The 25461-nt window shown below is 41.3% G+C and overlaps 1 long non-coding RNA gene across 1 annotated transcript; it reads left to right on the top strand.

Annotated features, from left to right (window-relative positions):
* Window positions 1-6119: 6119 nt before the first annotated feature.
* Window positions 6120-21627, top strand: LOC116581746. The gene is made up of 2 exons (XR_004282208.1): window positions 6120-7032; window positions 20579-21627. It is a non-coding gene; the product is annotated as an uncharacterized LOC116581746 (long non-coding RNA).
* The last annotated feature ends 3834 nt before the right edge of the window (window positions 21628-25461 follow it).

The following is a 25461-nucleotide window of genomic DNA, read 5'->3' as shown; positions in this document are numbered from 1 at the left end:
AAGAGTTAAAGATTCAAGCTGGAAAATCTACCAAAAAAAAAACAACCCACTGAAAATCTATACTTTTTTATGTCATTGCTCTTTGGTACTAAGAGGTTCTCAAGAAGGTGAGTATCTTATGTACCGTTTGTGCTGTAATATTTTATTACAGTGAGTGTACAGAAGATTAGCTGTTTCAAAGATTCTTTTGAAATCAGATTGCACATCAAAACTGCATTGTGCCCTGCTAAGTAAGCAAATTTAAGAAAGAGGAGAAGGTGATGTCAAGACTTACTGCAAAATGAACAAATAAAGGAAAAAGATTTGCTTGGTGTTTAGCCTATTAAGGCATAGCCAAATGTCAGTCTTCATTTGTCAACTTAAATATGTTTTTCTAAAACTTACAAAGATTCAGTCTATGGTAAGTATCCTTTAGCTGCTATTTGGCCTTGAGAAATTAAGCCACACAAAAGTACTAACTAGATTATACTAAGAACTCAATTTCTCAGTGATTACCACATAAATATGTACATTAGTAATTCAGATACAGATATTTGTTGACTTCTTTGTTATTTTTCTGATTATAAAATTAACACATGTTTTTGTTCCCCAAGACTTGAGATTTTAGGTCACAGATAATCTCCTCTTCCACAACAGCTATACCACCAAAAATACAACACACACAGCATTTCCAGTCTCCAGGGATTTCTCCCTTCCAAAAAGAAGAGGCAAAAATAAATTTTTAAAAATCCATCAGTTGAACCTCAGGGAGCCAGGATGAAGACGAGCTAGCTTGCAGCCTGAACTGTACTTGCTGGAAATAACCAGGAACATAGGGAAGGATCTCAGGCTGGAGCTACGGAGTTCGTAGGGGCTTGAAACTAGCAGAATGGGGGGCCTGCAGGCTTTGTGAAGGGGTAGGATTGCCCTGAGGCCAGAATTCTCTACTGACAGCATCTGAGCAGACTGAACCTTGAAACAGCAGTCAGGAGGAGAACCTGAATCTTAGACCCCCCCCTTCTGAGCTAAAATCTTCAAGAAGGTCCTGAAGGGTCCTGAGACAACTAAACACACACAGAGAGAAGCACTGGCTAAAGCAGAAGAAACCATCCAATGAGATGCTCAGAGATTACAGACAAGCATAACGTCGTAAAGACTACCAAACCTAGATAAAGCCAGCCACTAAGAGTGAGAATGAACAGACAGCAAATCAGACCCCAAAGAATCAGATGCTGGGACTAAATACAGAATGCACAAGAGCTACGTATGGAAGAAACTATGGAATGACAAAAACAGTTTAAAAAAATAAACCCATTGGGATTAAACAGATACACTTACCAGATCGAATTTCTAGAAATAAAATATTTAATTGCTGAAATCAAAACCTCAATTAAGAATTGTGGGTCCAGCCATGACTGAAACTGGTAGTAGACATATCCTATCATAAACTACAACAGTGTCCAATAAACACTTCAGGGCTTTGATCCTTGAGAGAAAGGTACCAGTGTGCTGACCTCTGTATTCCCTCACTTTCTTGCCCTGGGAACACTTTCCAAACTGCAGTAGAGGAATGTGAAGCCCAAACACAAGAGAAAAGTTGCGTGAGGTGGAAGAAATGAAACCGGAGTTGAGACTGGCTCAGGTGGTGGGAATCTGTGGGACAGAGGACCAGAGAAGAGGGTGCTGTGCAGAGGAGGTGCTTCAGAAACCTGCAGAGGGAAACTGAAGTCTTTGAATACTCAGGGCACATAAGCCAGTCAAGACTCCAGGACACATGGCAGAAAGCAGTGACTGGAGGTCACACAGCCCTGGGATATATATCTGAGTTCAAATCAGTCAGGGTGTGAAGGCCCCACTGAACAACCCAAGAAGAGAGACACGCCTGAAGAGGAAGGCTACAATAGAGTAAGAGTGATTCTAGACCCATCCCAATAAAACCCAAAATAAATCTATAGCAGGCACAAGATGATCTGCCCGTATAGTAACCACCAACCAAAACAAAATTCAGTACTCTTCAAAGAAAGATAACAAAATCTGTATTTTCAATTACGTAGTATCCATGACATTAGACAAATATTATGTACACTAAGCAGGAAAACTTAACCCTTAGCCAGAGGTAAAATAGATCATAGCAATAGACCCAGTAGTGGCCCAGATGTTTGCATTAACAGATACAAACTTTAAGGGCGCTTAAAGTTTGGAGAGTTCAAAGGAAAAGAGTCTTTGGAGAGGGCTCAGCTTGGACTCACCAGATGGTGAAGATACTGAGCTGTTTCATCTGTGGGACTTGCTGAAGTCTCTGGGGTCCTGGGGAAGACCGTCTACATAAAGGTTGAATTCTCCACCATCTCAGAGTCCTCTGTGAGCTTTGGAGCTCGTCAGGTGCCAGGACAGCTGCTGGGGGCTGGGCACAGCTCGAACCAGGATCTGGAGCAGCAGCCTTCTGCGGGAGTTCAGCAGACTTACAGGTGGCTCTGGAATTCCAGAATGGAAGGTGGGGTGTAGGAGCAGCGATCTGGGCTGGGGCAGAGTCCCATGCTATCTGGGAATCCCAGACATACCACAGCTGCCTAAACTGAGTGCTGGTGAAGGCAGTCAGCCACCAAACCCCAGAGGAAGCTGTAGCCTTCAGGAACTTAGCACTAGAGAGACCATGCAGAGAACAGGCTGGGGGCAAAGTGCCTCTGGAAGCCTAGAGAGTGAGCCATACCAGAACCGGGAAGAGAAAAATCCCTTCCTCCTCCAGGGTCCTTCTAGGACCCTCCTCTGACAATGTTTAACACCAGGCTGGCTGGTAAATGAGAAACATTTACAAAAATCGATCTTTGCCATTACATAGTAAGGCAAAAAGGGTGAATTTGAAGCTAAAAGGAAATTGATAAGGACCATGATCCACCCCTTTGACCCCTCAGCTTTCCATGCAATGTCTACACACTCGGAAATGCCAGACAACAATGTGACGACTCTATAAGAGCCCAACAATCACCGGATACACCATGGTGGCGATGTCAGTTACCCCTCAAAATCTGCTGAATATTCCGTTGCCTGATGATTAAACTGTAAAATTAACTTCTAACAATCTGTATAGAAATATTTTTAATGGAAAAGAAAGAGATGATGGATATTGTTTACATATACCGGCAAGCACATATGATATGAAGCAAAAGGAAGGGGCACCTGGGTGGCTCAGTGGGTTTAGCGTCTGCCTTCAGCTCAGGTCATGGTCCCAGGGTCCTGGAATCAGATCCCAGTCAGGCTCCCTGCTCAATGGCGGGGTCTGCTTCTCCCTCTGCCTGAGGCTCCCCTCGCTTATGCTCTCTCACTTTCTCTGTCAAAAAATAAACTCTTAAAAAAAAAGCAAAAGGAAAATATGAAAAGTAACTATAACCATTTCTGTAACTGGTCACAAGGTCCTAATTGTTCTCTATGGCTTCCTTTTTCCACCATCCATTCTTTATTTATCCAACTTCAGCCAGAAGAATTAGTTGATCAGGACTTTTTACCTGGTAAAGTAATCTAAACCTTCATTCCTGAAAGGGCTCAGTCAGTCATCCTGCCTTTTTATTGGTCGCTGTGGTTTTCTCTGAGCTTTTAGTATGGGACATGGAGTTCCAGAAACCTACAAAATATCCTGGGTTACAGTCCTTCTTGCCTCTAATGAGTAGCAGAACCCAATTTTTTCTTGGTATTAGGGACCAATCACACGTAGGAGGACAACCCATCTTTCTGCCTGATTTTTTTTTTTTTAAGATCTTTATTTACTTATTTGAGAGAGAGAGAGAGAGAGAAAGAGAAAGAGTGGGTGAGCCAGGGCTGGGGTCAGAGGGGAAGAGAGAGAATTGTCAAGCAGACTCTTCTGCTCAGTGCGGAGTTCAGCTCAGGGCTCCATCTCAGGACCCTGAGATCATGACCTGAGCCAAAATCAAGAATCAGGCACTTAAATGACTGAGCCACCCAGGCACCCCTCCACCATTGCTTTTAAACTCAGGAATTCCTGTCCCAATTTGATAACTATCTTGTCATTTATTTTTATGGTTTGTATTTTCTTTACATTTAACTAAAAAAAATTCACCTAGGATTAATTTTGTTAAATGGTTAAAAAAAAAAAAATGAGGACCTAACTCTAGATCTCCCTACAAATACCTAGCCAATTTATCTAGTACTATTTGTAGAGTAATTCTTTCCTTTTGCCACATAATACAAAGTGAATTGTCTTTTAAATATTATTATATACCTAAATCTGTTTTAAGATATTATTCTCTTTTGAACTGACTTTCCTTATAACCATATTGTTTTAATTATCATAACTTCACAATGTTTTCATATTCCATAAGACTAGCTTACCTCCCCCTACAAAAGCCACACTTAAGTTTCTCTTCTTTCCAAAAATGTTAACTATTTTTACTTGTATGTCCTTTCAGATGAACTTTACAATTGTCTTACCATCTCTCATCCCCAGTGAAATCACTTCAAAATCACAAAATAATTTCAGAAGAAATGACGCTGTACTAGTCAGGTTCTGCACAGACACAGAACCAATAGGATGTACCTGTATACAGAAAGAGATTTACGAGAAGAAATTGGCTCACAAGAATTTGAAGACTGACAAGTCCCATATCTGCAGGGTGAGTCAGCAAGCTGGAGACCCAGGAGAGCTGATGACTTAGCTTGAACCACTGCTTCAGTTCAAAGGCCATAAGACAAAAGGAAGGCATTCTTTTGTTTTAGTCAGGCATTCAACTGACTGGATGAGACCCACCGCATTAGAGAGGGCAATCTGCTTTACTTAGCCTGCCAAGTTAAATGTTAATCTTACCCAAAACAGCTCCACAGAAACACCCAGAGCAACAACGGACCAAATATCTGGATACTCCATGACCCAGTCAAGTTGACAAAAAATTAGCTAGCATAACACCTTCATAATATTTTTAGCCCATCCAAGAACAATTATCTCAGTAATTTTTCTTCAAAATGTATGGCTTTCATTGTCTAGGTCATACTACTTCTGATGAGGTCTTTTCTAGAACCTATGTACTTTTTGTTGTTTCTAAGAATGGGAATTTTTCCCATTGGATTTTCTACCTGATTATTGTTGGTACATAGAAAAACAGTCAATTACTCACCTACTTACCTAAATTCTTAATAGTCCCAACATTTTTTTCTTACTGATTCTCTTGAGTTTTCTGGTAGTAAATCATATTATATGGAAATGATGGCAAGTGTGTCTTTGCCCATTCCTATAGTATTGCTCTTATTTCTATTTCCAGTATTATTTCACAGATTATAGTTCACAGAGCAATGTAAAATCCTAATAAAGATAGCAGAAATCTTGATTCCCTGTTTAATAAGGTCATCTCTAATGTTTTCAATGAAGCATAATATTTTCCTGTTGATTTGAGATAAATACTTGATCTTGTACTCTTTATTTCCTGGATTTATAAGAGTCTGAGAAAAGGAATGAGAGTTGAGTCATCTCAAATGCCTTTTCAGCTTCCACTGATGATGACACATTTTTCCAATTTGACCTCCAGATGTGCTATATCTGCTTTATATGCTTCCACATATTAAATTATTCTACATTACTGTAATAGAGCCTGATCACAGTAGACCATTCTTTTCATCGTCTTAGTCAAGCTGAGTCCCAGATATCATTACTCATCTCCAAATTGGAGGCTAAAAATTATATCTGACCCATGTTACAGGGATTAGATGAGATAATTTATATAAAGTAAACTTAATTGCAGTACTTAATTAGCACAATGTCTGGCTCCTAGGTACATTCAGCTCGCAGTACCATTATTATTTGTTATTAACCAAAAAGACTGAATATGGTTTGAGTGGGGAAGACTGTATTTCCTGTGGGAATTTTTATATGCATGAGTGAGATGTTTCTTAAATTTTCTTAAAGAAAATATAAATCATGAGAAGGAACAATGAAAAGTTCTATTCTGAAAAAGAATCTGAGGGTTTTGGAGGGGTGGGGAATGGGACGTTGGGTGAGCCTGGTGGTGTGTATTATGGAGGGCACATATTGCATGGAGCACTGGGTGTGGTACATAAACAATGAATTCTGGAACACTGAAAAGAAATTTTAAAAAATAAACATTTTTAAAAAGTTATTTTCAGTGTATTTTAAGACTATGTTGTTAGTTTACTCCTACCACCTTGCAGGCTAACTAACTCATTCATAGTATTTCTGGGCAGGGCTGGCCTCATGGTCATGTGATCAACATAGCTGCACAAAACCCAGGACAAGAGGGCCCCACGATTGGGGTCTAATGGTCTCTAGTCACCATCTTCAATTTTTTAATAATGTCACTTTGAAGTTTTGTTTTACAGGTGAAATCTCTGGGACAATGGAGATTGTGCCGGGGCACTGGAGTCTCAGCTCACACACAGTTCTCCTTCCCACCCGCTCCGCACCTCCCCGGGCTAGGTTCTTGGCTATCCTCTGCCCGCCCAGCCGCACCCTCCCCAGCCCTGCCCAAGTGTTTGCTTCCAACCTCCAGCCCCCTGGCAGGGACCCGGGTGCAGGTATGCGTAGGAATGGGGCGGGGCACCCACATCCCACTGCATTTGATGGCCTAGGATGGCGGAGGACATCCTGCCCTAAGCTGGCAGTGCCCTGATGCATCATTGGTAGCCAGCCGGAGTTCACAGCTCGGTGGAGACCAGCCTTTCACCCACTCCTAATCCCAGTACTTAGACCTTTCTAACTCAGGGCTTGCAGTACCCTCTGGAGTGGCCTACCCGTGTGAGCTGGAGCACCAGGCCTGCGGAAAGCCGAGATGTCTGCCTGAACTTCACAGGGGAGCTCTCCACCTGCAGCGTGGTGGTCTATCCCGGCCGGCGGAGCAGCGTGACGCCTGCGCAGATGCAACGCCGGGAGTCTTGGGATCGGTCCCAGCGCAGCGGCGGAGACACGTGCTCACCTTGCCAGCGTCCACATGCGTGATCCCTGAAGGAGTGTGATACCTGCTTCGTGCTAGAGGAGCCCTCTCTCTTCCTCCACCACCTTCCTGCGTCTAACTGGTATACGCTCTTCCGGCCAAGGTACCATGAAATATGAATGATGTAATTTTGATGATTCCACATAGGAGCTGAATGTTCTGTTTGTATTCAAACCTGGCTTTGGAGAATATAAACATGAACGGGGAAAGCCGTGTTAATAATTTAATTATGATTATGATTATGATTATTTTAGAAAGAGAGAGGTAGAGCAGGAGCAGGGGGAGTGGCAGGCAGAGGGAGAAGCAGGCTCCCCGCTGAGCAGGGAGCTGGGTGTGGGGCTCCATCCCGGGACCTCCGTGACCATGGCCAGAGCGGAAGGCAGACACTTAACCGAAGGAGCCACCCAGGCATCCCAATAATTTAACATTTTTAATTTTTATTTACTGAACATGACATTAAGTAGCTCATAGAAAACATCATGACAAGTTGAGGGAGAGAGAAAACAGAAGGAAAAAAAAAAAGAACTTTAGACTTAAATACCTTAGCCCTTTTTTGTGCTTTTTTGAACACAGAGTCCTGTATTTTCATTTTGCACATGGCTCCAAAAATAACCTAGCCGTTCCTTCCCTGGTTTGTGGAAATTTGGGCCAGTGTGCAACCGTGTCTGTGAGTTTGGTGAGATACCAGATGGTAAGCAACAAATGAGGAACAGAGTTATAGATGATGCGATTTGGTAGTGGATATTGATTCTTCTCAAAATTGTAATGGAGACGATGATTTCATATTTGGAAAAAATAAGAATATATTAAGATGGTAAGGCTGCTGCTCCTACACTGCCGCCCCCCCCCCCCACAGTGTGTGGCCACAAGCAGCCTTCAGCTCTGAGAGAGCTGGTGGCCAGAGAACAGTCGTGGTGAACCCTCTGACCGGGTTCCTCATGGCTCATCAGTAACACGTAGGGACTCCACTTAGCAACCACATTCCAGATGGGTTCACTTTAAAAAGGTACACTTTATCACTCCAGTAGAATGTAATTTATAAAGAATAAATAATAGCAGGGGCGCCTGAGTGGCTCAGTGGGTTAAAGCCTCTGCCTTCAGCTCAGGTCATGATCTCGGGGTCCTGGGATCGAGCCCCACATTGGGCTCTTTGCTCAGCAGGGAGCCTGCTTTCCTTCCTCTCTCTGCCTGCCTCTCTGCCTACTTGTGATCTCTCTCTGTCAAATAAATAAAAATAAAATATTTTTAAAAAATAAAAAAGAAAAAAAAGAATAAATAATAGCAAAACATAACTTTTTAAAAAAAATTTTACATTAAGCAGAAGCTATTTAGGTAAAAATAGGGGTTTGAAGGACACACAGAACATAGCCTGAACTGTGTGGCAGAGCCAAGGGCTGAGGGCAAAAGACCAACAGATAACCGAGACCGGAGACAAATTAGGAAGGAAATGATGAGTGACAGCCACAAAGAAAAAATTCGGGAGCTGGCAAATAGGGACATCAACTTGGTTTTTAATTGACCCAGCATACTGGTCACCTCACTATTCAATAACAAGTAGGCACATCATCATCTTCAAACACAGAAGAATAAGAACAATTGTTTAAGTCACTGAAGTGGTTCTTGCATCCTAAACTTCAGTGATTACAACTGTCATACAATGTCTGGCTAGAGAGGCATTTTCATTGGAGATGAGCCTGTAGAGCTGACCAGCGCTTTTGAAAAGCAGTTGTGAGGCTGTCTGTATTTGAGATCCCGCTACTAGTTTCTCACTAAAATGATTCTTGAAATTTTTCAATTAGATTCCTATGTATTTTGAAAAACCAACTTAGGTACTACCTTTCAACTAAATGAATGAGTCAGTGTATCATGCAGACAGGTGTGGACTTGCATAATTATCAGATGAAATGATCCTTGTATAGAACAGAAAAAGATGGGCAAGGATTTAATGCAGAATCCAAGAAGACATAACTTTTTCAAAAAAGATAAATTGGAAAATATACATAAAGAGGTGAAATACATTTAGCCCATCGTTGAGAATAGTGTGGTTCACTAGGCATGGCTCTCGAGCCAGACTTCCTGAGTTCAAATCCTGACTCTGTCACCACCTACCTTTGTAGTTAAACAAGCTTCTTCCACTTTCCAGTTCTGGGCCTTTTCACATGCCAGATGAGACAGTGACAGTGGCCGAGTCCTGGGGTCTTTGTGAGAACTAGAGGAGAAAATGCCTATAGGCATTCAGTTTAGCAAACACTTAATAAATATTGGTTATTATTATTCCTAAAATAATATCCCTCATTCATCTAAAATCAGCTCATTTGTAACTTGTGCATAAACTTGACCTTGAAGATGAAAATAAAAGTAAAAAATCCATGGGCTATTGAAAAGTTTAAAATGGTGCTTGTTATCATAGGGAATTAAAAATAGGGAAAAGAAAATATTTAAAATAAATTTTTAAAATAATATCGCCAAATGCCTTAAACCTACCCTATGTATGTATTGCCTGTTTTCATTGTAGTCACCATCTTCATCTATTGAATTTTCTTGGTTTTCAGGCACCTTCTTAAGTTTATTAAGTATTTCATGGTATATGTGTGAAATATAGAGTCAATACCTAGGACTATCTCTGTCTACTAGTTTTCTTTCTCCCTAAAAATAGAAAAGAGGATTGCCTGGGGCCAAAAAAAAATCCTGTCTTCCTGTCAGCAACTTCTGCTCATATCTCCATGATTCCAAATTATATATTCATATAATTTACATTTTCTCACTCTTAGTTTAAAAAAAATCAAGTTAAGTCAAAAGCTAAAATGCATCCCTTTTTATAGCAGAAAATTGCTTCTATTGCTCAAAGCTAATTTAAAATAAAATCTGGTCATCCTGAAAAACATACGTGTGTGTGTGTGTGTGTGTGTGTGTGTGTGTGTATTTTTTAATTTGGCTTCAGATCACTAGTCACTCATATTCCCACACAAACCTTTTTTAAATGTAATGTTTTCCTTGAAGAAGTGGGAATAAATCTTTATTCTTGTTGCAAAGCATTGCTCAATCCTGTCTTTAGTATAGTATGTGGGAACGGGTAGATAACTAATATATCTTTGTTGAAAGAATAAGTGGATAAATGTATGAATGAATGAATGAATGAATGAACAAAGTAAGGCATAGCAAGCCTGAGTTGCAAATACAGTCTTTGCCTTTTACTTTACTCCAGAACACATTTCCTAACCATGTGTCTGCCTTCTGATATTAAAACTGATAGATACAATTACCCACATACTTGAGAGCTGCCCAGTAATATACATGTCCCAACATCTAAGGTGCTTCAGCCTCAATGAGATGAATTTGTCTTCTGTGATAATAAGGGCAGATTATAGCTAACATAAATTCATCAAATATTTCATGCATATAAAATGCTTAAAGGTACAGCATCTGGTATATATATATAGAATATAATATAATTATATTATATAGAATATTATATAATTATATTATATTCTATATATAACTATATATATATATAGAATATAATATAATTATATTATATAGAATATTATATAATTATATTATATTCTATATATAACTATATTATTATATATATTATATATAATTAATATATAAATTTATATATTATATAAAAATATTATATATTTACATAACATATAAATGTATATCATATAATAATATAAATATATAATATGAATATTCTATATAATATACTATCTATGATATTTATATAATATTTATATATATTTATATATTATATATAAATCATATATATTATATATTATATTATTGTATATTACATATCTTGTATATATAATATATTTATTTTTTCTATATATATGTTGGGCACTATGCTAAACATTTTATGTACACAATCTCATGGACATCCTCACCATCACTAGAAGAGTATAGATAATATTCTATTTCCTAGCTTGTATCTGAGGCTTAAGGAAGTTAAGTATCTCCTAAAGTCAAATAGCAGTAAGTATACAACCAAGATTCGGAGCCAGGTGTGCCAAGTTCCTGCTCTGATCTCTTCACTGCTGTGACAAACTTACTGAAGTAAGAACGCAGGGAATGGACATAGGGGACCTCTACCTCCTAGAGCTGGGGCAGGTGACAGGCTGTGGTTTGGTGGCAAAGTTAGGATTCTGGGCCAGTAGTTGACCTATCAGAACAGACTGACACGTTAGACTCTGGGGGCAACAGTCCATGGGGAGAAGATGGAATATTAAGACAGGAAACAGTGGAGGGAAGGCTGAGCTAGTGGCCTCTAGCCAGGGTCATATAATTCTCATCCAAACCAGGACACTTGAAAGTGACCATGGATTCTAGTCGTAACTGTCTGAAGACAACACTACAAAGTGGGACTGTCCTGACTAAACCAGGAAATAGGGTCACCTTTCCCATGCCCCTCTCTTGGTATTTTTTTCCTTTTATTCCTTCTTTCTGTCTCTCTCCCTCCCTTCTTTTATCCCCCCCCCCCTTATTTTCCCTCTGTCTCTCAGTGGCTCTTTTCCCTGTGCTTCAAGTGGCAACAGTTTGCCATGATTATCGGAAACTGGGACGCTCACGAAGGGCTTCATATTTGAACTTTTTTGACAAATGCTACAAACGAATATTTCTCCTTTTGCTATATTAGTTATCTATTGCTTCATGACAAATTGCCCTCAAAATGCAGTGTCCTGAGCAGATATTTAATACCTCACACAATTCCTGAGAGCAGCTTAGCTGGGCAAGTCAGCCTCCAGGTCACTCACAGGGCCGCGGTCAGCTGTGAGCTAAGACTCGTCATCGGAAGGCATGACTGCAACAGGATGACTGACTTCCAGGAAAGCTTCCTGTCCCGGCTCTCAGCGGGAGGACACTGCTGCTTCTACGTGGGTCACTCCATAGATCTGCTCATGCCTTGCCAGCTAACTCCTCCCCAAATAAACTATCTGAGAGAGAGGATAGAGGCACAGTGGCTTGTAACCTAGTTTCTAAAGTTTCCCTCTCTCACTTCTATTTTATTCTAGTCATGAGAAACGAGTCAGTAAGGCCAACCACGCTCCCAAGGATTGGACTCTGCCTCTTGAGGGGAACAATAGCAAAGAATTTATGGACACATTGGAAAACATCATAGTCCATCCTCTGGCCACAAATTATTTGCATTCTTCCCACATGCAAAATACACTCACCCTTCCCAAGTCCACGAAATCGAGTGGGTCAGCTCAAACTCCAGAATCTTGTCATCGTATCAGTTCCTGGTATGCATGAGGCTCCTTGGGTTGAGTCCAGTGTAGCTCCTCTCAGCCTGAGAAGTGTGAACAACACCGACAAGCTGCCCACCCCGGCCACACGCACACCCACGATACAATGGTAGAACAGAGACAGGATAACCATTGTGGGCATTCTTGTTTAAAAGGGAGGAAACTGGGACAAATAAAAGAGTCAGTGGTTTATAGCAATTCCAAAAGCCTTGCTGAAATGTTGGAAGGTCCTTCCTTAAGATTCGTTCTTACTCCTGCGCAGTAATATTCTCTAGGGCTCTGAGCTCGGCTCTATGGGCTCTTGGTTCTACCTCTTGGTCATCCCTCCTTTTTCATGAAATGTAGCAGGTGTGTGCAGCTGTGTGATTTCCTCAGTAGTTTCCAACTGAAGAAGTCGGCAAGTCCAAAGGACTGTATTCATCATGTATTACTGTTTCTGTCTCTAGCAATGTTTCTATGAAGATAATTCTCTTTAACACTTTACGGGCTCTCCTACGGATCTTCCTAGGTTCTCTCGAGCCAAAAGCCACACTTACAAATGTCTTTGAGATAAGACCTTTGCTGTATTGGTCATTTGCTGAGACACTGAGGGCTTGACTGAAGCTAGAGTTGCCAATTCCAAGAAGTCTTGCTCTTAGTGCTGTTCACTGGAGGCCTTTGCCCCCTGCTACCTGGGTCTCTCCATAGGGCTGCTCATGATGTGCCAGCTCACTGCTCCCGGAGCAAGCGATCTGAGAGAGAGAAGAGAAGGTCACGGTGTCTTTTTTACCCGGTTTTTGAAGTTTTCCACCATCAATTCTGCTTTATTCTATTCATTATAAGTGAGTCACTAAGTCCAGTCGACAGTCAGGAGGAGAATTGGCCTCTACTTCTTGAAAGGAGGAGTATCAGAGAGTTTGTGGACATAATTAAAGTTACCGCAGGGGCATAATTTTTCAAAGTTTACTTTTTATTTAATTTTTCTATTTCCAAAGAAAATAACAAAAGATAAGGGAAATGCTATGTGAGCTATTGATGTTATGTTATACCTGTGAAAAATTAGAAAACATACCTAAATATTCAGCAATGGAGGAGTGGTTTAAGGAATTATAATATTTCTACCAAATAGAATATGGTGAAACTATTTAAAATTATTCTGAAGCCTGTAGAGTAATACGAAAAACACTTGTGACAAATTTATGAAAGAACACAAAATTGTACGTTGAAAAATATGCACAAAAAGACCAGATGGGAACATACTAAAGTAACAGCAATGGTGTGGTGATTGGTGAGATCTTGGAAGATTTTTGTCTTTATCTCCAAGTTTTCTGTAAATGTATTGTTCTGTAATGTATAATTCTATTGTGATTTTTTTTATTTTGAAAGAGGTAATTAAAGATAATAGTGACTTTCTCCATAAGGATTCAGTGGCTATTGGTGTGCTTTTTTATGTAGCAAAAAATAGACGACTCAGATTTATAGATTGGCTTGTGAAGGCTCATGTCAGTGGTGGAAGAGATAAGGAAGCGAACATAGGTGAAAGTGGTTTTGGAGAAGAATCTAATAAAGGAAACCAACATGGTATTGTTGAGCACCCCAGGGAGTTAGGTGATGGTCCTGTTCCAGGCTTGAAGAGGCAAAGAGGGAGAGAACTGTCAACAGAAGCTGTGCTCTTCATGTGTCCGGCTGTGGGAGGGGAAACAAACACCCCCCCCCATGTTATCCTCTGACCCTCTAGCTCACCTGCCTACCTCCCACTAATTGAACCAACCAGAATCCAGAGTTCGAAGGAATCCTCTGATACAGACCTTAAAAAGTGAGCCACCCATAACACAAAGAAGGGTAGAGAACACATCTGAAAGAGCAAATGGAAACATCCAGCACAGGAGATTATTTAAAATAGCTAGGCAATGCTCTTCTTTGGTGAGAAGGTTCTTGTGTAAAATTTATATGTTTATACTAAAAATTGACATCAGTGTTTGAGGAATATACATTTTGGCATCAAGCTGTTCATATAAATATGTCCAGATAGCACACTACTTATGGACATTTTCACTTTTAGACATAGACTGCCCATATTGTAGATCGTGGCAATTCAGATCACTTCTTCTTCTTCTTCTCTCTTTTTTTTTTTTTAGAGATTTATTTACTTGAGGTTGGGAAGGTACCAAGGGAGCGGGAGAGAGAATCCTCAAGCAAGACACCCCATTGAGCAGGGAGCCCAGTTTAGGGCCAGATCCCTCACACCCTGAGATCATAGCCTGAGCCAAAACCAAGAGTCAGAGGCTCAACCAGCTGAACCACCCTCGTGTCCCAATTCAGATCAGTTCTTGAATCTGGAAGTCCATATCTCAAAAGGGTTTTATGTAAGTTTAGACTGTATATAAACCTGCAGGATATTTTTGATAACGAACACACCAGTGAACCTCTTAATAAAGTTATCCGTATTCAAATAACAGCTGTAAACGTGGACATTTTCTTTGCTGTTGAACTTCTTTATGAACTTCATTAAACCATGCTCCTTGTGTTTGGTTTGATTTTTTTCTGCTCACCATGTATCCATTACCTATCATAATACCTCAGACACAGGAAGTCATCAAAATTTGTTGAATGGATAAATGAACGGATTTATTAAAGGGCTTTCTCATGTTGCGTTTCCATTTTGTTGTTCGAGGAAACAAGAAATATCCTCATGAAATGTCAAAGAATTTAAATAAGTTGTTTTTTTTAAGATATTTATTTTTGCGAGAGTGATAGGGAGCATGAGCAAGGGGAGGGGGAGGGGCACAGGGAGAAGCAGATTCCCCACTGAGCAGGGAGCCTGACTCCATGGGACTCCATTCCGGGTCACTGGGATCATGTCCTGAGCAGACACTTAACCGACTTAGTCACCCAGGCGCCCTTCAGTACCTTGTTTGAGATCAAACAGTTAGTGAGTAGCGGAGCTGGAATTCACACCCAGACTTTTTGATGCAACCATCTGAGGTAAACAAAACTCTTAACACAGGTACTTCAGTCATATGACTCATCCCACCCGAGACAGGACCAAGTTCATGCAGTGCAAACAAGATAAAACTTCAACTTGTCTTCAATATCTCTGGAAATAAACATAATGTTCTTCCAAATGAGAATGTTTCATTATACAGTTTGACATAAATGTACTCTTTTTCTATATGAATGAACAATATGGCAAAATAATCCTACATCCCACTGTCTATTTAAGAGAAAATCTTCTGTACTATACTTGAGTCTAAAAGTGGTTGTCTCAAAGGTGGTGCTGTCTCCAGTGAGAGCATGGTTTTGTCAGAGTGCTGAGAAGAGGTGGTCCTGACACGGTGCAAAGGGGCCAGGGATGTGGAGTGACCTGCCGCGCTCAGGATGGATAATTGTCTTGTCCATAATGCCAACAGCACCTTCGCTCCCTTACGCGAGTCTTCCACTTTTGCTAAGTTAAATCTTTTACCTGACTCTATTTACCACCCCAGGCATATTTAATATTCTTTAAATAAAGTCTAACGATGGCATTTTACTGGCTTCTCTGTGAGCTTTAACTTCCCAGACTTGGCTTCTTAAACTATCCCCTGAGAGGGACACCCAGGTGACTCAATCAGTTAAACATCTGCCTTTAGCTCAGGTCACGATCTCGGGGTCCTGGGATCAAGTCCCACGTTGGGCTCCTTGCTCGGCAGAGCCTGCTTCTCTCTCTCCCTCTGCCCCTCTGCCTGCTTATGCAGGTCTCTATCAAATAAATAAAATCTTAAAATATATATATATTTTTTTAAGTTTTTTTTTAAGATTATATATATATATATATATATATATATATATATATATATATGGACAAGACAATTATCCATCCTGAGCGCTGCCGGGAGCCTGGGTGGCTCAGTTGCTTAAGCGTCTGACTCTTGATTTCGGCTCAGGTCAGGATCTTAGGGTGTTGAGATCGAGCCCCATGAGACAGGCCCGCACTGGGCAGGGCGTCTGCTCGAGATTCTCTCTCTCCTGCTCCCTCTGCTCCCCACCACCTCAGGTGCTCTCTTGCTCTTTAAAATAAATAAATGATTTTTTTTTTTTTTAAATCAGATGAGCCACATGTGGAGTTTAAAAGAAACCAACCTGATCCCTTCTGATGCACAGTTAAGAGCAAAGAACAACAGTCTGGGGGTCAGGAGGCTTGGGGGGGTCTTGGTTGGTTGACCAGATGGTGGAACGGTGTGACCCTGGACAAGCTGTCAGTCTCTTTAATGCTTCTACTTCTTCACCTTAAACATGGAGGACGAGGAAGTGACTTTTCAAACCTGCAGCCCCAACACAGTGTAAGGAGCAAACTTAAGCCGAACAAAACAAAAGCAGAAAGAGAAGGGTTACACGTGGAGTAACTGACAGATAAAATTCCGAAAGAAAATTTCATACATGCCCTATGTCATCCAAATGGAATGGGTATGTGGAGGCCCCACCATGGCAGACATGACCAGTTCCACTTTTCTAACTCTGGGATCTTTGATGCATCTCATTTAGAAGTGACGTTTTCATGGACGTTATGGCTAATGGCAGCGGAGGCAGCCAGAGGTGCGGTCTTCCGTAGCGGGCTGTAGTCAAGCGGACTGGAGTCATGAAGGAAATGCAGGGGGATTCTGAAAATTAAGATCTCAGAACCTCAAATACGGATTCAGACCCTGCTACCGTGCTCCGTGAGCCCAGTGGCAATGCTGAGCCCGTGCGCCCCCCTGGGCCTGCCTTCAGATTCCTTTCTGCAGGCTCCAAAATCTAGGAAATCCAATCTTTCCTGTTTTTCAGATCCCCCTGGCCTTTTCTAGAATCTGTCTCCTTTTCTCCATTCCTCCTTGTCATGGTCCCAGTTCAAGATTTCATTCCCTCTCAACTGGTCAGGAAGAAGAGTTTCTAGACTCTTCTGTCTTTCCACTTAATTCACTAGACTGCTTTCAGAATCGTTCTAACATAAATTTAGTATCTTTTTTTCTCCTGCCGAAGAACTGGTAAGTGGCAGAACTGGAATTCATACCCAGAGTTTGTTCTCCTGCTTTAAAATTGTTTGAAAGCTCTCTAGTGATCAGGTAAACTTCAAATTCTGAACAGCACCCAAGATGTTTTTCTTTTGTTGTAATGAGCTGACACCTACTTCATCTTTTGACTGTTCCTCTAAGTTCCCTCGTGCTGGTCAGTTTCTGTCTGCTCTCAGATTATGCCTCATCCTTCTTTTGCTTTGCGTGACACTCGGGGTGCTGTTCCTGCAAACCACAGTTCCCCCGGCTCCTTTGCCATCAGGCTTCCAACTAAATTTCGTTTTTCTCTCTCCCTCATTCTCTGTCGCTCTGCTTTCTCTCTTCTTCCGTCCCTCCAGCTGTGTCTCCAGCAGTGGCTAGATCACCTCAGTAGTCCCCAATATCTACCAGGTGACCCCAGCGTCTTGGGCTCCAGCCCTACCACTTCCCCTTTGTCCTTCGGGTCCTGGGCTCATAGTGACCTCCTTGTGTTCATCTCCCCTCACCATGGTTGCTCTTTCAACCTTACAACGTTTTTAAATTTAATTTCCCAGATTAAATTCCTCCCACTGGATTCCCTGGTGTGGGTTTTGCTTTCCTGGCTGAATCTTGACTCATATATTCCCTTCCCTTTTAGTTCCCAAAATAGGACTCTCAAGAGAAGAAGGCATTCCCTGGGCAACAAAACCATCCCTTCATTTTTCCACGATACAAGCTTCCACTTCTCCTTTGTGCAAACTCCACTTTTCCACTCTTCCTTCACTGTTCCAGGTACCCTGAGACACATTCTCTTTTACCAGAGATGTACTTGGGACAGTATTGAATGCACATTTATCTTATTATTTAAAATGTCTGTACATTGGTCTCACTAACCCATGAGCTCCTTGAAGCCAGAGACCACATTCTTTAGTTGGAATATCCCCACTACCTGGGCATACAGCAGGTGGTCAATAAATATTTGTTAAACAGCAGGAATTTTGAAAAGATCCTAGGCTGATACTAAAGCAGCCTCAATAGGTTCATGATGTCGAAATTTTGTAAACATATTGGAAGCTTCTATTTTCTACATTTCTCTGGCTATTTATAACTGACCTTTTTATAAAGAAAATTAATTAGTACTTTTAGCCAAACTAGATATTTTATTCGTGTTGGAGGCGGTGTAAGTCATGGCAATACTTGTTCTATTTAACAAAATAATGGAATATTGATGTTTATAAAAGTAGTTTAAGTCACTGGAATTTGCCCTCCAATTTGTGTATTTTATTGTATCCAAGTTGCTTCTAATGAAAGAGTAGTGATAAATTCACCAACTTCACCATTGGAAAGGTTTTCATTAGCACATCATGTGTGAAGTCCAATTCAACTTTTCTACCCATTAAAAGTATTTTAAAACTCTGTAATTTCTACATTGTAATTGAATTAATATATTTCCCAATAATTCACAAAGTGACTATGCCAAGTTGTTAAATCTTTCCTATTATCTGGAAATTTAAAAATGTTATCTTTAATATTTCAATGAATTCAAGGAAAGCTTAAAAGAATGAAAATTTATTATCCAGGCCTATTATTGGTTCAAAGCACAAAATCCAAGTCTTGGACTTGGGACCCTCAACCACTACTTTGATTGTTTGAAAAATAAAAACTTATGTGTCTCATATTCCAGATAGAAAAGTCATTGCGAGTCCACTGCCATCCTAGCATTTCATAGTGTGACCCACCATCAAAGAGACTGAGATGTGAGCCAATGGAGGAAAGTGTTAACAAACAGGGATATAATCTAAAGAATTTTAGAATCTGCAATGTCTAAGTATCCCTTGAAAATAATTATAGACTCAGACACTCTGGTGCTAAGACATAATTTACACTGGATAAATTCTAGCTGTTGGAAGAATCCTGACAATCAAAATTTTGCTATGACAAATCTGAAGTCAACATGCTTCTTTTGTTAAATGTCATCTTTAAATATTTATTCTTCATTTCCCCCATTCTTTTCATAGGCCTGAGAAAACCCTAGTACATTTTTTTCTTTCCACAATTATAAATTGCAATGTAAGCTTAATTTTTGTTACATTTAAAGTCTTTGATAACCCCTAAAAATACTTATCAATGTAAACCTAAACATTTAAAAATTAATTTTATTTATTTATTTATTTATTTATTTATGCAGAAGAGAATGTCTTGATCCAGAGCTAATGTGGGTTTGTACAGACCACTAGGCAAGAAACATTCATTCTACCTCCCCCAACATTTGCCACACAGAAAATCCAACACAACTAACCATCTCCCCTACAGCTTGACAGAGACAGAGCTGAATATAGCCAATTATTTTGGGGGCCCCCCATGATATCTGCTTAAATAACAAAAAAGACAAAGGGTCCTGATGCCCACTGGATAAAGATAGATGATTTTGTGCTTTAAGGCTGGAGTTCTCCGGGAAGAAAGCTTAGGAATTTGGGCATGGTATTCTGATAAATTTTTCCTTGCATATATTTCGAAAGTAATCATTTGTACAGTAGCCTCAGGTTGAAGGATATCTAGTGTTACCTCTTCCCTCTCGATTATGATCCATCTGGCTCCTTATCTTAAGACTTAGCATCTTCAAAGAAAGAGAGCTCCTAACATTAGCCAAAAAATGTTTTCAACTTTCTACTACCCCTCATGTTTTTGTTTCTTTAAAACAGTAGAGATAGAACTAGAGAGAGAACCTTTTTGTTTCTTGCATTTATAAATATAAAGGCTGCCTCATGAATATTCAGACAAGATAAAATGTTTTGTTAGTTCTGTGGAACTTCCGGTGGAACTTCCTGTGATGAGGGAAATGTTCTAGATCTTCCCTGTCCAATACAGTTGTTGCTAGATACATTTGGCAATGGGCACTTGAAATGTGACTACTGCAACTAAGAAAACCGAATTTTAAAATTTTATTATATTTAAATTGATTTGAATTTGAATAGCTACAGATGGCTCATAGCTACTTATTGGACAGTGCAGATCTAGATATTAAGACTTGAAAGGCACTATAGGCACCTGGGTGGCTCAGTGGGTTAAGCCTCTGCTTTCAGCTCAGGTCATGATCTCAGGGTCCTGAGATTGAGCCCTGAATCGGGCTCTCTGCTCAACAGGGAGCCTGCTTCCCCATCTCTCTCTCTGCCTGTCAAATAAATAAATAAATAAAACCTAAAAAAAACCAACAACAACAACAACAAAAAACAAACTTGAAAGGCACCAAATAGGTTCCTTTGTCCCCAGTTCTTGTATCCCTAATTTCTCAAAGCACCTCAGCCTCCATGATCTGAAAGTGACCCGTTAAAACATGGGATGCAGAATGAAATTAAAACTGTGATCCAGTTAACATTCCTGGTTGCAAACACAAGTCAATGCTAGTTGACTTACACACACAAATATATTTTTGCAGGTATATAGGTACCCAACAGAATCAACAGGAAGCCTGAAGAATGAAGCTTGAGCTAGCACAATGAATCTGATGCATGGCCAAGATCCTGGCATCAACAACAGTCTGAGGAGGACACCATTACTGGCCTTGACAGCACTGGACCCTTGCCACCATGCTGCAGGATTCTGTTGCCCTTGGTCTGTTCGCCATTGACCTTTCGACTCCATAATGGCTACTTCAAATAATTTCTCACTGAACTTTTGTCATGGTGTCACTTCTTAAAGATACTGCCAGTCCATGGAGTAGAATTATTTGCCTAATTTGGGGTTCATAGACATTGAGTTCTTCCCATTTGGGGGCCAGGAAGGGGGTGCTGATGTAGGCCAACATGTATTTAAATGAAAAGTTCCGGTTTTATTTCTAACAAAATTAACCTTCATGCAAGCTATGAAGAAGTGGAAGTAGAATCGTACCAAATAGCATTTGCTATTTTTCTTAATCTTTTTCAATTTTCTGAATATGGTTTTTTATTAATTAATCATTAGCCACTAAAGTATAACATAAATTGTATAATTATAATTAGTTATAATTATATAAAATTGTTCATGAAGTTAAATTCATAATTGCCTTGGTTAAGCTAATGGTTGATGCTATTGAAATCTCTGAAAGGAAGTCTGAGCCGCACTGCTTGGTGTGCGCCCGCCATCTAGTGGCAAGACACGTTAATACCACCATAGAGATCCTAGGGGGCTTCAGAGGCCAACCTCGCCAGAGACAGTTTTTCGTACTTTATAATTTTCCCAGTGTGTTACCCAATCAACCGCACATTTCTTAAGTCTTTGGAATGATCTTCCATTACATTCAATTACATTTCATGTTAACTGCAAATTATAAATATCTGTGAGGCAAAGGGTATCTTAGCATCACCTGTAACCACATTTCCTAAACCAGTTCCCTAAGACTGTTTTTATTTTACGTATGTCTAGAAACAATATGTGGTTTGGGCATGCTATTATTCTCCCACAAAGAATATTTTGGCCACTATAATAAAAGTGCAGATTAACACTAGAGCCACTGGTGTCATGGATTGCTAACTTACAGAAGGATTTTTTTTTTCCAAAAAGGGCTAAGTTTACTTTAAGAAAACATTGAAAAAGGATTATCCGTATTTTTGCAGACCATTCTAGGAAGGATGGGTGAATTGTAAGTAAAAGTACGACCAGATCTCATTTTCATTCCTTTCTGCCCTTGTAAATTTAGAAGGCAGTATTTGTCACATACTATACCCTAATAGCAACATCAATATAATCAATTTCTCACATAGCTGGGAGTAATAAAATTGACCTTACGCTTCAAAGATGCAATATTTCCCTCTAAGAACACTTTTAAAAGGAACGAGAAACTATCAAGCAAGTGACCTAATAGAGGTTCTGGTAGGCGGTTTGACTGAAAACGTGACATAAGGCGGACTGAATGGAGGTCCTAGAGACAGGGTGGGTCGGTCCATGGCTCCCCGGGCTTGGTTGCCATGTTATTCTGGACTCACACCATGAAAGGAAGGAAGTAAGAGTTTTAATTTGGATCTGGAAGAAGGAAGAAGATTTGGAGAATTAGTCATGATGACAGAATAGATTTGAAATCTGGGGACTAAAGAGTCTGGGGGAATGGTTCGAAGTAGATCTTGACTGGACAGAGAAGACAAAATCAAGTTTCCTTTGTGGGAAGAGGGTCTGATAACAGGGGTTTTGAAAATTTGGAGGTGAATGACTTTGATCAACTACTAAGTGGGTGAAGCTTCCAGACAGAGGCCTGTTAAAGATGGAATGACCGTTCTTAGGGTCTGGGTAAGCCAGGTAGGGGGTCTATTCTCCTCTTCTTGTATGCCCCCTTTGGCCCCCTGCCTGCCTGGCCATCCACTTTCCCTTACTGTGGCCCTCTCCCTCTTTAGCTGTGGCTACTCTTTTTTCATAAATGGCCATAGCAGTTTTATCAAAATTACTATATAAAATTCACAATTTGATGTAATTATTGAGTACCTAAAATTTGTGAGTTGGATCTACTGTACGTCTAGCTAAAGAATAAGTCTTGGGGCACCTGGGTGCCTCAGTCGGTTAAATGTCGGACTCTTGGTTTGGGCTCAGGTCATGATCTCAGGGTTCTGAGATCAAGCCCTATATTGGGCTCTGAGCTGGGGCATGGAGCCTGCTTGGGATTCTCCCTCTCTCTCTCCTCTCCCCTCACCACCCCCCCCCACATTCCTCACCTATCCTCCCCTCCTTATGCACATGCTCTCTCCTCTCTCTCTCTCTCAAAAAAAAAAAAAATACTCTAGTGAAATTTCTTAATTGTCTATGACCTTCAAATTGTTTTCCTGTTGATATACAGTCTTAAATAAGGCAAAGGAAAAATAAGTCAGAATCTTTCTATTCTAAAATTAGTTAATCTCCACTCTCATCAGAGCCTAATAGCTAGAGACTGGCTACTCACCAAAGAGCTTACATTTGTGCATGCATACCTATGCCTGCCTAATTAGAGCCTAGGCAGAGATAAGTCTTGTCATCTTGCAGCTTTGGAAGTGATTTTTCCTGAGCTAGGAATATCTTTTTTTTTTTTTCCCAAGATAAGAGTGATAAACTTGACAAACTCAATCATATTAGTACTCTTAAAATGGCTAATGCAGTTATCCACAAATGTTTATTACAAGTGTGAATCCAACATTTTAGGTAAGTAGTAACAATGTAGTCTCCTTCGAAATGTTACACCTGTGTATTCTTCCGAAAGGATCAAAGATGTGGCAACTGTATAATGCTGTTCCATTTCCAACGGAAGGCCTTGGTAAGACTTTCAGAAGAGAGGAGCCTGTGCTACCTACACGACACTGGCACACTTTGCACTCTATTCCAGCGTTTCCATTTTGGGAAATGCGACTTCGCTTTTCATACTTTAGTAGTCGTCAATGACTTTCCATCACAGATTTGCTAGTCTGTGGGAGTATGTCAGTACAGACTTTTATTTCTTGTTTTTAGATTCTTCTGGTTGGGAGCATAAGGTTGATATTCATGGGAAAAGTTGACGATTCCAGGGAAGTTGTGTTTTTTTTTTTTAACTTAGCATTTTATGTTTAATGTAGGAAACAAATTATAGTTATTAGTAACTTTGTCATTTGTGGCTATCACAGATATTTTTATAGTTCTTTAAATATCTTGAAATTTTTTTTTTATTTCCAGCATAACAGTATTCATTATTTTTGCACCACACCCCGTGCTCCATGCAATCCGTTGTGTTTTTATACTAATCTACCTTATAGGATATCAAATGAAGAGTGTAAGTTTCTGCACCAAAATAAAATGGTTTACTGGGACAGAAATATTCTCGTTTCAATTATTTAACAACCCACAGAAATTTGACTGGCATCTTCTATGCATTTTTTAATAGAAGTGGGAAGAGGTTTGATGCGTGTGTGTCACAGAGTAGCTACTTCAGGGGAGATTAGCTTGCTTTTAATCTAGTCGACAGAAAGATAATCTCAAAGACATAAGCGCTTAGATTTCTTTGAATTTATGCCACTCGGTTACCTTTTTTTTTCCTTTCAATATGGTTGCTGTGTGGTGTGAACACATACACTCATTAATGTTAAGTGAAACGGAGCACACTATACATGGTAATTATGTATATAATTCAGATACAGTACATTTATTGAGGTGCTTCCATTGGAAGCCAGTGCGTTCATCATCACATGAAGGGAAAAAGGAAACAATCTCAAAAGCATTTGTATTTTTTTTCCATTTCATGGATCATAAAACCAGGGCTTTGGCCGAACTACCTCCAGAATTCCTCCTACCCCCCCGCCCCCGCCCCGGATTTTCAGCAACCACTTTGGAACCAGCTACACGCTAAATTTAGAATTGCCGCCACAAAAGAACACCTGGTGGGGAAGCATGGGCTGGGAGGAGCGCCCGGGAGGAGCCCCGGACTCCTGTCAGGGAGCGGTCATGTATGGTCACCGAGTCACCTGACAAAAGAGTTCAAATTCTCAGAGCAAGTCATCTGTGATTCCAACTCCGGAGATCTCTGGAGTCACAATCACAGAGCTGCTTCCTCCTTCCACAGTCCCCGTCCACGCCAGAAGGCACAACCCTTCTGAGTGGTTCATTCCCACTCACCGCCCCCCCCCCAAAAAAAAACGTGGAGCAAAGTAGGCTTCGTCGCCCAAACACGACAATGTAAGGTCTGGGAAACCGGCCCCGCCCTTGCTGCCCTCTGCCTGTTTACAAGGACCCACAAGTTGGAAGCGAGAATTTTCCAAGGTGGAGGCGGGGACACTGCCTCAGCGCCTGAAGACTCTGTAGTGGCGCATCTGTCGGGGTGTCGCTCCCCACCTGCCTCGGCAGGCGAGGGGTCCCGTGCGCCCCAGGCCGGCTTCCCCCGGCCTCCCCCGCGTGCGTCTCTGCGCGAAGCGCGGCCGCTGCCGCTCCGGGACGGCTCCGAGTTGCGGGCGACGGCGAGGGCTTGGTGTGTGCGTAGGGGGCGCCCCCCGGCCGACGCCCGGAGCGAGCGCCACCGACCCGAGCCGCCGCGCCCGCCTCCTCCACTTTACCCCGAGTCCCGCTTCCACCGGGGAGGCGGAAGGACCAAGGTGGGCCCCTTCCCTCCCACCTCGGGCGCCCCTGAGATACCCAGCGGCGAGGGGGCGCGGGGTCAGGTGGGGTCCCGGGGTGCAGGGCAGACGCCGGGAGTGTCCACAAAGCCCGCCCGGGGGCGCCGCGGGCCGCGCGGGTGGAGGCGGCCGGCGGCCGGAGGGGCGGGGACGCGCGGGGGCGGGGCGGAGGCTCCCGCCTCCTCCTCTCGATCCTCCCCCTCCTCTTCCTCCTCCCCCACCTCCCGCTCTTCGTCCTCCTCCTCCT

This window comes from Mustela erminea, chromosome 21 (assembly GCF_009829155.1).
Source record: "Mustela erminea isolate mMusErm1 chromosome 21, mMusErm1.Pri, whole genome shotgun sequence".
In the NCBI taxonomy this organism is placed as follows: Eukaryota; Metazoa; Chordata; class Mammalia; order Carnivora; family Mustelidae; genus Mustela; species Mustela erminea.
Note: the sequence above shows the minus strand (reverse complement) of the source record. Positions and strands in the feature narration are given on the sequence as shown.